The 13,720-nt window shown below is 27.3% G+C and overlaps 1 pseudogene; it reads left to right on the top strand.

The window, feature by feature from the left end:
• Positions 1–12,243: 12,243 nt before the first annotated feature.
• Positions 12,244–13,363, top strand: LOC126903870 (ATP synthase subunit d, mitochondrial-like; annotated as a pseudogene).
• The last annotated feature ends 357 nt before the right edge of the window (positions 13,364–13,720 follow it).

Genomic DNA, 13,720 nt, shown 5'->3' on the forward strand with positions numbered 1-13,720 from the left:
AAATTTGGTGTTTTTCATTTTATTTTTTTGTAACAAATCAAAATATTCATTAAAATTTAGTTTTTTATTTCTATTCAAAGAATTGATATGTGATACGCATATATGATTCGTTTGATACGATGGAATATTGGTAAATATACCAATTTTGATCATTTTACCAAATATTACATTTTTTGATATTTTTTTGGCGAACTAAATGGATTTAGAAGAAAAACGATTAGAACTTAATTTATACAAAATAATTAGATCTACAATTTGGTTTCAATAATTTTTGTTGTAACAGCGTTAATTTAAGGGTCAATTGTTAAAAACTAAAAAATACGTCTTTTGGCCGATCATCAACCCTAAATCAGTACGGGTTAAACTTTTCTGATAGATCTGGTATTTTTTGTAGCAACTTTTTATATGTATACACACAAATTTGGGATGTGAACCTGAAAAATAACTAAAATTTTAAAAACAAGGGACACCCTAATAGAGACTATGCAAAGAGAATGGTTATCAAAAACATTAAAATATATAATAGTAGACCGGTTATTTATTGAACGTTTCCTGTAAGCGATAATGCAACAGATGGCTATTAATAGAATTTATTTACAATAATACCCGCATGACAAGTTTCAGCTAGTCACTGTCCGAGACTTGCGATTTCGCAGAAGTTTCTTATCAATAAAATTGACATTAAGCAATAAGAAACCGTGAAATGGATGTTACATATTGAATCTACGTGTGAAAACGATTATAATTAGAGTACTTTTTGTTTTAACAATACAACATTAAAAAATTTAATTTCCTCAAATAATTGTTGTATACGTATATTCTACAATCGAATAAATACTGAACTTCTTGTTCAATAGAGTTGCATGTCAAATTCCAAAATAGTATATTGAAAAATTGAACACCTGCAAAACTTTATCTACGAATTCACTATCAATATTGTTAATTTAGTTTTATTGAGAATCTTCCGAGAAAATATGCGATAATACTAAACCTCGCCATTATATATCTTCCATACGATTATAGTTATGATAAAATTTTTTTATATTAATAAAATTCAATAGGGACTTCTAAATTGTTTCTAAACGTTGTGTTATTATTCTTTAAAATTGCTGTACCTACTGAAAAAAAAAAATTATACTAATAATTAGACTCGGAGACTTGTGACAAATACATACATAAATATTTAAATAGTACAACACGGTTAATGAGTGCACTCCTTTTTATTAATTTACTATATGTTTAGTAATGGTATAATTCATTCACTCGTCAACTCAACTTTTTATTGATATTAAAATAATTTGTACTTAATAAATTAATTTACAGATATCACACTTCTATCTTGAAATATAGTATTATTTTATATTTAAAATATTCAATATACTACTGAGTAGCCTAATAAAGTTCGTTTTAAAATATACGATTACAACTATTATAAAAATAAATTAAAGTAAAAATACTATTAATTATTAATATGTTGTATTTTTAAAACAAAAATTACCCTAATTAACCATTCTAAAACTTTGATTTATTGTTAAACAAAATATCTTATACACAATAAATAATATTACAAAATAATAAAGTATCTTGTTATTCCCATCCATACGATTCGATACTCATATGTACCATTTAAATTGCTTGAATAGTTTATTTTAAAAGTGACAATTTTTTTTTAAATAACAATTTATAACATTGACTCAAGTTGTTTTAATTATTTAATTTCTAAAATTATTAAATAGCTATCCAACAGGATACAGAATTTTTGAGTATTTTATACCTTTTTAATTAAAAATATATAAATTTTGCAAAAACTGGGTTTGCTAATTTATGAAACGACGCTAAGTATATACATTAATATTTAATAATTCTATAGTGTTATTATAATCTCTGTACGTATAAACAAGAATATACTATATTTCAAAGGCATTAATTGTTAACAATGAAAAAATACCAATGGATATTATAATTATGATAATATTTAACTATAATAATTAAATTAAATACAAATTAAATTTATGCACGTTTTCCATAATTTTTTTAAAAGTATTTTATATAAAAAAATGAATGTAATGAATAAATATATTTTGGTTTTAACAAGACATTTAATTTTGAATATTTTATATAAAATACTCGATTTGACCAATCATTGTTTGCACAATAACCACCCCACCATAAAAAAAACAGAAACACATTATTATTATTATTATGAATAATTTTTTCGATAAAATTAGAACTTCATGCATTATAAAAAAAATTTTAACAAATATGAGTGTTTCTATACATTTTTTATATTTTGAATAGTTATAGCTAGAGCTCGGATGTTTATGACTTTGCATATTTTTTTCGCGCAATATGAATTAAACCCAAGTATGATAAAAATTCGATTCATGAATTTTAAAAGAAGTAAAATATCACCTTTGCGGTTGTCGCACCTTGTGCGCTCAGTATATCGCCATTGGTCTATATATTTTTTGAGATCACAGTACCGTTCAAAGCATATTGTACATGTTGGTCAGCTATTTGCATTGGATCCTTTCAATATTCAAAATTATCATCGGCCGTTTCAATTAGCCGATAGGTATAATGCTTGTTCATCTTCTATTTAAGATTTACTCACATTTATAATTTATTATTTTTTTATAATAGCACCATTGTGACATTAGTATTAAGTGTGCCCCCTATCCACTTTGGTGTATATAAGATTTTGTAATTCACGTATAGTACATTAAATTGTTATAATTATATACAGGTGATTTTTTTATCATAACCCAATCAATTACTTACGGAATAATAATAATTTAAACATTTTTTTTTTTTGATTATATTTAGTTACACATTATTCATGAATTATTAACAATGTAATACTATTTAAGTTCATCCTGATTGCCTGAAAAGGGTTTTAACTTTGATTTTTTAAATGGGAACACATATTTTGAATTTAATAAAAGTTTGAGTTTTTAATTTAATAGCAAATGGCATTTAAACTTTTAGTATAACTTTATTGTTTATTAGATATAAACATTTACAGTTTAAAATTTTTGAGTTAATATACATGAATAATACACCAAGAATTATAAATCAGGTAGCTAATTGTTTTTTTATGACATCAATTATAGAAGGCACACACCATTGTTATTATCAATGGTAGTAAGGCACATTGTTGTAAGTATATAAATAGTGTATTTATATACTCACTGTATTTTTATAACTGACAATACAGAAAATATATCTATTGACAATCATAATTAATATTATACAATCCTTGACTGCGACAACAATGTCATAAAAAAAACCAACCATCTTTTTTTTACATAATCCATATATAATTATTAAGTGAACACGTCTCGGAACTTCTTCAAAAGTACAAAAAACCACCGCCAGTTTGAGAATATATTTTGTTTACTACCGCAAATTTTGACTAGCAATTTTTCTAATACGGGTTATTTGGACACTCGAGTACCCCTTGAGATCTACGTGATTCGATAGGAAATTTTATAAGCTTTTCATTGATATATAATTATTAAGTGAACACGTCTCGGAACTTTTTCAAAAGTACAAAAAACCATCGCCAGTTTGAGAATAAAAGCTATTACACGGCTATAATATATTGTTTACTACTGCAAATTTTGACTAGCAATTTCTCTAATACGGGTTACTTGGACACTCGAGTACCCCTTGGGATCTACGAGATTCGATAGGAAATTTTATAAGCTTTTCATTGATATATAATTATTAAGTGAACACGTCTCGGAACTTTTTCAAAAGTACAAAAAACCACCGCCAGTTTGAGTATACATATTGTTTACAACCGCAAATTTTGACTAGCAATTTCTCTAATACGGGTTACTTGGACACTCGAGTACCCCTTGAGATCTACGTGGTTCGATAGGAAATTTTATAAGCTTTTCATTGATATATAATTATTAAGTGAACACGTCTCGGAACATTTTCAAAAGTATAAAAAACCACCGCGAGTTTGAGAATAAAAGTTATTACACGGCTATAATATATTGTTTACTACCTCCAATTTTGACTAGCAATTTCTCTAATACGGGTTACTTGGACACTCGAGTACCCCTTGGGATCTACGTGATTCGATAGGAAATTTTATAAGCTTTTCATTGATATATAATTATTAAGTGAACACGCCTCGGAACCTTTTCAAAAGTACAAAAAATCGAGAACCGGTCTGAATATACATATTCTTAACTATCGGATATATTTCAGCAATTTCTCTCATACGGTTTACATGGACACTCTACTACCAAGTTTGATTAATTTCTTTGGATAGGAAGTTTTATAAGCTTTAATTGGTGTATAATTATTTCCTGGAGTCTTCTCGGAACATTTTGTTAAAAGTAAAATATAATGTAAAATTCTTTTAGGAGTGTGGCGCCCTCTAGTGTTATATATTCTAACTATGTCTGATTATAAATTGCTAGAATGGAATTGCTAACTTCACACACATAAATAACAGCTATTGGGAATAGGAAATAACGCTAGGAGCGCTTTTGTGTTATTAAAACGGCTGCTTAAGTAGGATAAATAACATTAGAATAAAAAAGAAAAAGTTGTAATAGTCAACAGTTTAATCCAGTTTTGATTGCCATTAAATTTTTATATGTTGTGATTGTTTTAAATATTAACTTTTGATTTTTTTTTTTTGTGCATTAGTTTTACTATTAGAATTTTATTTATTTTGTAATCTCAATTTGTTATCATAGCTACTTATGATGTATTAGATGTAGTAAAAAAGAAAAAGTAGTATTATACTATTATTGTAACAGTCTCTATTCTTATTAATTTATAATTGGATTGTAATTTACCATACAACTATAATGATCTTGTGTAAAATACATTATATTTTGTTAATATATGAACAAACAAGTATTAGTATATTCGTTACGTCATGTACCTTAATGTGTGAATATTCTCCAAATAGACCTCTTGTTATGTTTACAGAGCACAAAATCATATAAATCGATCATATACTAACCTTGTACGAATGGCATTAGACGTATATTAATCAACTCAGTGCACTGATAATGTCTACTGAAAAGCAAATGGGCACTCGCTTTATACTAGTCATTCTAGGTGTATATTAACCATTGCAGTATACTGATATATCCATACAAAAAGATTGACAAACATTAAAATATGGCTACAGCTGTCTGTGAGATGCCGATACTATTACTTAATAACATATTTCCGGTTACTTGAATTATGCCAATAACAGCTGTGTATAGGTGTAAGCTCCATGCAGTTAGTATTCATATAAAATAAAAAATAGAAGAAAAATTTAATTTCTACTGAAATACTTGCAGTTATTAAGTGACTACTTAATATCAAACTATCTAGAGAAAAACCAAGACAAAGAGCTTCAAGCTACATAAAAAACTATTGTATTATATGTTGACCTGTTATAATGGGAAATAATTCTCAAGCTATTTTCATACTTAATTTCATATTTTCAAAAATTGATATTAATTACTGTTGGCCAAAATTTATTAATAGATTTTAATGTCCACTGAGAGTCAGTTTTTTTTGGTAAGACCAAATGTATATAAATTGTAACACCTTGATATAAGCCTAAATATTGTCCCAATATTCTAAAATGATATTTCTGTAGTAGATTTTATTTTAATATAATCTAAATTATACTAAAGAGCTACATATAAATACCCTTTTAAAAATCTCTTAAGTCTAATATAGAATAATATGATATAACTTTTATGATATGAGCTTATTTAAAAAGTTATGATTTCCTCTAAACCAGTGGTCGGCAACCGGCGGCCCGCGTGGCTATTGAAGACGGCCCGCTTTAAATTCTAAATCGACTAATTTAATTGAATATCATTTTGTATAAATATAATTGAACGTTGCGTTTTTGGTACGGGTATTTTATATAAGTCATATTATTATTTTAAGTTTTAGATAGTATTTTTTTGCATAATAAATAATGTAATTATAAATTTTTTTTTTTTTATCTGGCCCGCGAACTCTTTTTAATTTGTAAATGTGGCCTGAGAATTAAAAAAGGTTGCCGACCACTGCTCTAAACTATTTTAAAAATTATTGTTTGCAAGATATTTACTTGAACTTAAAATATTAAATATTTATAAAATACTTTTTTCTTTTTATTCTAAGTAAAAGATAAATTATTATCTAAACTTCAAAAAATATCTAAAACGATGAAACTTAAATTTTGATTATATAATAAATATTATTGAACTAATTTAAAAAAGTACCTCGCAAATTCACTTTAAAAATTTAACATTATCTATAATTTTCTAACAAAAATGATCAATGAATGTAGGCTTATATCAGTAGAAATTTGAAATTCTTCAATAATATTCTTTGACTGTTAAGATATATTAATTAGTATTTAATTTACTATAAATAATGCCAACTAAAATAATTAGTCTCAATAATTCCTTGATAGTATAATTCAAATTAATTTTATAGTTTTCATTCTCTATTATATAAATAAAAATATTAGTCCAGAAATTTTTACTACATATTTTAACATTGATGCAAAGCTGAGAAAGCATTAATTTTACTATGATGTGATAATTTATTAATTTTTTTTGTGTCTGTCACTACTTTTTCTCAGCTCTTCCTGGTCCGATTATACGTCAAAATATCACAAATTGTATCTATTTAAAGACATTACCCTCAAAAATTGAAAAACTGTCCCTCGTTTCCCGTAAATGATGAAAATCCACTTAAAAATTATGATTTTTAAAATTGGTAAATTTTGATATATTTTTCACTTTTTTTCTAAAAATTGTCTTAACTTATTAAAAAATGAACAAATCAAAAATTTTTTTAATATTGAAACTTGTTTGATATAATATTTTTGAAAATGTAACCATTTACCTGCCCAACAGAGACGGATTCAAAATAGCAACTTTATTACAAAACTCTACTTTTTCAAATTAAGTTTTGAAATATTGCGTCTTTTAAACATTTGTCAAATTATAGTTTATGCTACGTACTATAAATTAAATATATATGACCCAACGAGTTGTCTTCTACGTGCAAACGGCTATCATAGTTAAAAAAATACTATTTTTGTGTTAAAATTTTCAACTTTAAATTGCTATAACTTTTTGAAAAATGTATAGATCAACACAAATTTTTGTTTCTAAATACATTATATATACCTCTTTCATCTGACATACTTTTTTTTTTTAATCTGGCAATTTCCCCTTATACAGGGTGTTCAAAACTTGAAACATATGTATAAAAAGTATAACTTTTGAAAATGTTCCAGAAATACTGCACCTTTACACATATATTAAATTAAAGCTTGTGTTACGTACTATAAGTTGAAAAAAAAAATTGTCCCGACAACCTATCTTTATGCAAATAGCTGCCGTAGTTAAAAAACATGCATTTTTGTGTTCAAATAAAATTTTTTTTTATTTTAAAATACCTTATAAGGATATTTATTCATTTAAATTCGTATTACATGCATTTATAAATAACTAACAAAATAATTAGGTGATAAAAAACATAATTTAAAAAATAATATAGATTTTTGAAATATTTTATTTAAATTTTTTACATTACTTAATCATCATTCCGTTCAAGGAAATCTAATATTTGCTTTGTAATGAAATTGGTAGCTTTTTGTGAATGTGGAATGAGAATTCTAAAAAAAATATAAATATTCTAGTAATTAATTTAATGCAGTCTTGTAGATTTTGCTTTAAGTATTGGCCACCTTAAAATATTTACATGTAGAAATATACTTAACAAAAAAAATCAAATTTATTGTTTTATCTGTACATTTGTACCACTTTTTCTCAGCTCTTACAACATTACCCTAAAAAATTTCCCTCGTTCCCCTTAAATGGGGGAAATCTACAAAAATATTACAATTCAATTGTTTTTACTTAAAACTGCCATAACTTTTTGAAAAATGTATGGATCAATACAATAGATAATTTCCAATACAATAAAAAATACAATAGATACATGAGATAATTTCCTATCATTTTGTATATTTTTTTGATAAATCTGACCCTTTATCTGCCTACAGGGGGTTTCAAAATGACAACTTTTCACAAAAAATTAACTTTAGAATGTGTACCGGAAATACTGACACTTTTATATATATCTTAAATTAAAGCTTATATAATATACTTTATTATGGAAAAAAAATTTTGTTTTCATGGTGAAAATGGTTACTATATGCTATATTTGTGTTAAAATTTTCGATTTTGTATTTTATATTATTTTAAAATACCTTATAAAAGTTTTTGAGTTAGAAAATTTTTATCTCATTTAGGTTCAATAACTTTATTAAATATCAAGGTCCCCATCATTGTAGTCCCCCCTCATTTGAAGACATTTCTTATTCACATTAAAGTTTTTTTACTTTGTGATTTTTTTTTATGGCTCTCATTTATTTTCTCAGATCTCACTTGACCAACTTTTTTTAATAATATATCAAATGATTACAACTATTATGTAATTAAAGATATTACCATCAAAAATTGAAAATATTACCACTTGATCAATTAAAAAGTTACTTAGCCCACATTTTCTATATAGACAATTAAAATTATACATTTTTAATGTTTTTAAAGTATTTATTAAGTTTGATATGATTATAGATTTCAACTACAAAATTAAATAATTTTTCTTTGTAATATATTAATTTTATTAATATATTTGTGTGTTACTAACAGTATAATATTCCAAAGTTTTTGGTAACATGTTGCTACATAAATTATAAATCTAAAAAAAAATTATTTTTATTTTTACCTAAATTTAACAAAAAAATTTTATAATTATACAAGTGAAATATTCATAACTATTTTCTTATAGTTATATTCTATAGTTTTTAACTAATTAGTAATAATATTAAACATTTTTGGTGATTTGAAATTATCACGAAAATTGACCAATAAAAGTATATTTTTGACTTGATGAAAATTTTTTGCAGACCATTTATTCATAGTTAATAACAATTATTATCCAACGAGTTCTCTATCAAGCCCTTCAATTTATATACATGTTTGTCATAAAAGTAATATTTTATACTATACATCTTATCTATAGATAACTATCATGTTATGTTCAATTTAATACAATAAATTGAGAATCATTAAAAGCGCTGACAACAACCCATGATGGGGGCAATTAAAAATAATATAAAAAGACTTAGTTCTATTTGCACATCAGTAAGCGAGCGTGCCAACGAGCGACTTACTCTCATTTTTTCACCTTTTTGAAGATCTGAATTCAATAAAGAATTCAGAATTCTTCTATCTGTTTTATTTTGACCAAACTAGTCGCGACCCCGTGTTGTCGTCGGTACATTTTAAAACGATATCAAATACAATTATTTTGCATCACTACTTTATTTATTTATTTAAAAGGAACAGTATAAATCTGAACGCAAGATATCTAAAAAGGTAAGTTAATTCATATTAACCCAATTATTTAGAATTAATAATCTGAGTAAAGAATGGTAAAGCAATAGATTCTTTTAAACATCATTTAATTTAATTATTAATAACTAGTTAGTGCTTGGTTATATACTTCGACTGTTTGTGGATTGACAAATGCTTTTAAAATTTACTATTTATTCATATAATGTCATTGTCTAATTATTCTCTTATGATAATTACAGATGCAGGAAATAGAAGAATTTAAAAAGGTAGCTGCCTCTAATATTAAAGAAGCAGAATTAAGAGGACGCCATACAGAGAATGAAAAACTGGTTTAAACATGTTTTGCGCGGGACTACTTCATTTGATCTGTATTGATGCTAGAGTTTCAAATTTTTTACCAAATTATAGAGGACAAAATTATCTGTGATTTAGCGTTTTTATTTTTTTGTTAACATAATTTCTAGTACTTTATATTTACTATTAAACAATTCTATTTTTTTGGTTTTTTAAATGTTTAATAAATAGCTTCAGAGTTGTGTTATCAAAATTATAAAAACGCTAGATCACAGATAATTTTCTGCTTTATAATTTGGTAAAAAATTTAGGACTCTAACATCGATACAGATCAAAAAAAGTAGTCCCGCGCAAAACAGTTTTTATGCAAAATAATGAATTTTTTGTCTATCGACATGTGTCAGTCCCTAGTGGCATTTATAACGTGACGAATTTTTTGTTGAATGACGGTAACCGATTACCCTCACCCTTCAACTGCTACCTTGCCAACGATCAAAACCAGTTATTTTTGTACTTTGTTATCGACGAACCGGGGTACCATTTAGCAGTCGCTTATCTGAATTTGTAAAATAATTGTTATTATTGACGGGTGATGAGACTTAAATTTTTACACGTAAATAATAATGCAAATATAATGAAAATATCTATTAATCGGAAATCTGTCAGAAATTTACGTGGAGTTTTATTTTGTAACATTAGAAAACATTCTTGTTACGAATATGAGTCCACAGTATACATTATATTCGTGGGCAGCTGGACGGATCAACTGTCTTTTTAACACGCTTATATTAGTTTCACATGTATGTTGTTTGTTGTTTGTATGTTGTAAGTTTGTAACTCCACGCGGCACGTGTTATTATGTCGCGTATCCCGTCGTCTATGACCTTGAGACTAGACCGTCGTAACGCATTCACCCCACCCCGCTCACCAGTCGGCAACTACACTATTTTTTTTCTGTATAATTTTGAGTATTTGACTGACCAACACCGCGCGTTATACGCCGCGGTGCAAAGTCCAGCAAGTGCCGCACGGCCGACGACGTACCGCCGCTAATGATACCGTAGTATTCTTCCTGTTGTCAAAGTGGCAACGTCAATAAACCGATCTCCACTCGCGCACCGTCGCCATCAACGCTGCTAACCTTTTGACGCCCGAGGATCACGCCGGACATCGCGTCGTCGACGCCAACGAAAGTGCCACGATATTATGCGAAGATTATATATTCTTACCATCGCCGCTAATATTAATATATATATACATATATATATTATTATTTATATATACGTATATGTTAATATTCATTTATATATCCCTACAGCCGACGCCGCTGCCGCCATATATGCCTCGCGCCCCGCCCGCCAACAAAACACAGCTATACCTCGTGCATGATACGTTTACGTACTTAAGTCGCTTTACATGTATAAATATATATCTTTATATATATATATATATTCTAATTACTATTAAAACTTATATATTAATACGCTTTATTCTCATTAAGAGATATATAGGGTATTTATTCCGATTACAAAGGATGATTCCCGTATCGTCATTTTACGTCACTACCTCCACGTTGCGCGCCTGCTGCTTTCCTTGGATGTGGTAGCCGTTTCTCAGACTCCCTCTCCGGAATCGAACCCTGATTCCCCTTTACCCGTTACAACCATGATATTGGTAGTAACTACTATCATAACATGTAACTAAAAAGTGAAAAATAAATATAGTTTAAAAAAACTAAAAAACACGCTTTTAAAGAACATCGAACTAAAAAGTTAAAAATAATTTTTAAAATAAGCGTAAAACAATAATGAACGAAAAGTACTAGTATTATTGTGATAAAAGCGTGGGTGCTTTGTGCTATATTTTTCGTATATTGAGAGCCCAACGCTTTTATCACAATAATACTAGTACTTTTCGTTCATTATTGTTTTACGCTTATTTTAAAAATTATTTTTAACTTTTTAGTTCGATGTTCTTTAAAAGCGTGTTTTTTAGTTTTTTTAAACTATATTTATTAACACGCTTATATTAGTTTCACCTGTATGTATGTATGTATGTATGTTTGTAACTCTCCAAACGCCACGCGTTATCGCATATTCCGTCGTCTAGACTAGACTGTCATAACGCATTCACCCCACCCCACCCCACGCTCATCGATACGCCGTCAATACTATTCCTGTATAAATTTATTTTTGGTTATCGTACCCGTACACGCGTGCTTGTCATCAATATTATATATATATATAAACAAATTTTTATTTTGACTGACCAATAACACCCGCGTCTAATGCGTCTTACGTATATACAGAGTGTTCAGTAAGTCAGGAAACGGGTTTCTATTGTTCTCATTGTTTTTAACAATGAGAACAATAGAAATCCGTTTCCTGACTTACTGAACACTCTGTATATTCCTACCGTTAAAAAATTGTTAAAAAAATATTGAATGAAATAATTTGCAGAATGTTTGCATTATCCCCAGAAGCACCTAAAATTGATTGGGCCATATACAAGAATNTTAATGTATTTATAAACATTTAAAATTTTTCATTGGCTAGACAAACTAACAAAAAATACAAATTTAAATATAGATATCGAAAATCTTTAATCGATATTAAAAAAAATCGATATATCGAAACAGTATATCGATAAGTTCGATATATCGTTGCCATCCCAACAGCTGCGTGATAACATAAATAATTTGTAAGAATCTGAATATCATTTGTAAATTGAATAAATTCAAACAAAGTGTGCTTTTGTTATCAATTTTTTATACAAGTTATTATATTAATTAAAATGGCTAGAAGAATTGCTCAGTCGTCTGTCAATTGGATTGCTATTAGCGAACGTGTTCCTGAAGCTCAAAAATCTGCTTATTTAGCTTTTAAAGCTAAATCTGATGGGTACCTCCGAAAGTATGTAAAGATCATTTTTTACCGAATTAAATGTTTATCGCTAAATATTTCAAAAAATTAAAATTTTATAGATTAATATAATGTGATAAATGAGTAACGAAAAAAATGATATAAATTTATATTACTAATATATATTTTAAATATTGAATGAAATAATTTGCAGAATGTTTGCATTATCCCCAGAAGCACCTAAAATTGATTGGGCCAAATACAAGAATGCTATTCCTATAGCTGGTTTGGTTGAAAATTTCGAAAAGCAATACAATGCCGTTAAAATTCCATATCCCGAAGACAAATATAGAGCATTTATTGATAGCTCTGAAAAAAAAACTGTACATATTCTCTTTGTTTATTCATATATATTTTAATTACTCTTTAGAAAATTGTCTTTAAAAAGTAAAAATAATAAAATTTAAAGGTTTTATTTTTGTGCTTTTAATTTTTACTATTTATTCATATAATGTCATTGTCTAATTATTCTCTTATGAAAATTACAGATGCAGGAAATAGAAGAATTTAAAAAGGTAGCTGCATCTAATATTAAAGAAGCAGAATTAAGGATCGAGGAAATTAAGAATTTGTTGCCATATTCCCAAATGACTTATGAAGATGCTGCTTATATTGAACCTGATTTGACATTAGATCTTGAAAACAAGCCATCATTCTGGCCTCATCAAGAAATTGATTATGTATTTGACGAGCCGCAAGAAGAAGGGTCAGGAAAACAAAAAAAAAGTTGAAGCTGCCCATTAAGTTTTTCATTTTGTTAGTTACATTATAATTTTACTGAATTTTCAAAAAAGTGAACATAACATCTAGAGTAACCTGGACTACAAATAGCTTTTATTTACTATTGCATGCATATAACTTGACTTAAGGGAAATATCATATAAAGTATGTACTCCAATGATTCTTTTCTTCCAGATTTACTTTAAAATGCTATATATTGTAATGATAAGACAAATAAATATTCATGCTCGTAGGACAAATGAATGAACGCAGCGCCCGGTAGTATTCACGTGGGTTCCGTTAACGATCGTTATTTTATATTGTCTTAAGTCTGACTATGTCGAGTAAAAGGAATAGGGTGAGTGGACTGTATGAATAAAT

The sequence above is a fragment of the Daktulosphaira vitifoliae genome, unplaced genomic scaffold (assembly GCF_025091365.1).
Source record: "Daktulosphaira vitifoliae isolate Bord-2020 unplaced genomic scaffold, ASM2509136v1 Scaffold_1, whole genome shotgun sequence".
NCBI classification, from domain to species: Eukaryota; Metazoa; Arthropoda; class Insecta; order Hemiptera; family Phylloxeridae; genus Daktulosphaira; species Daktulosphaira vitifoliae.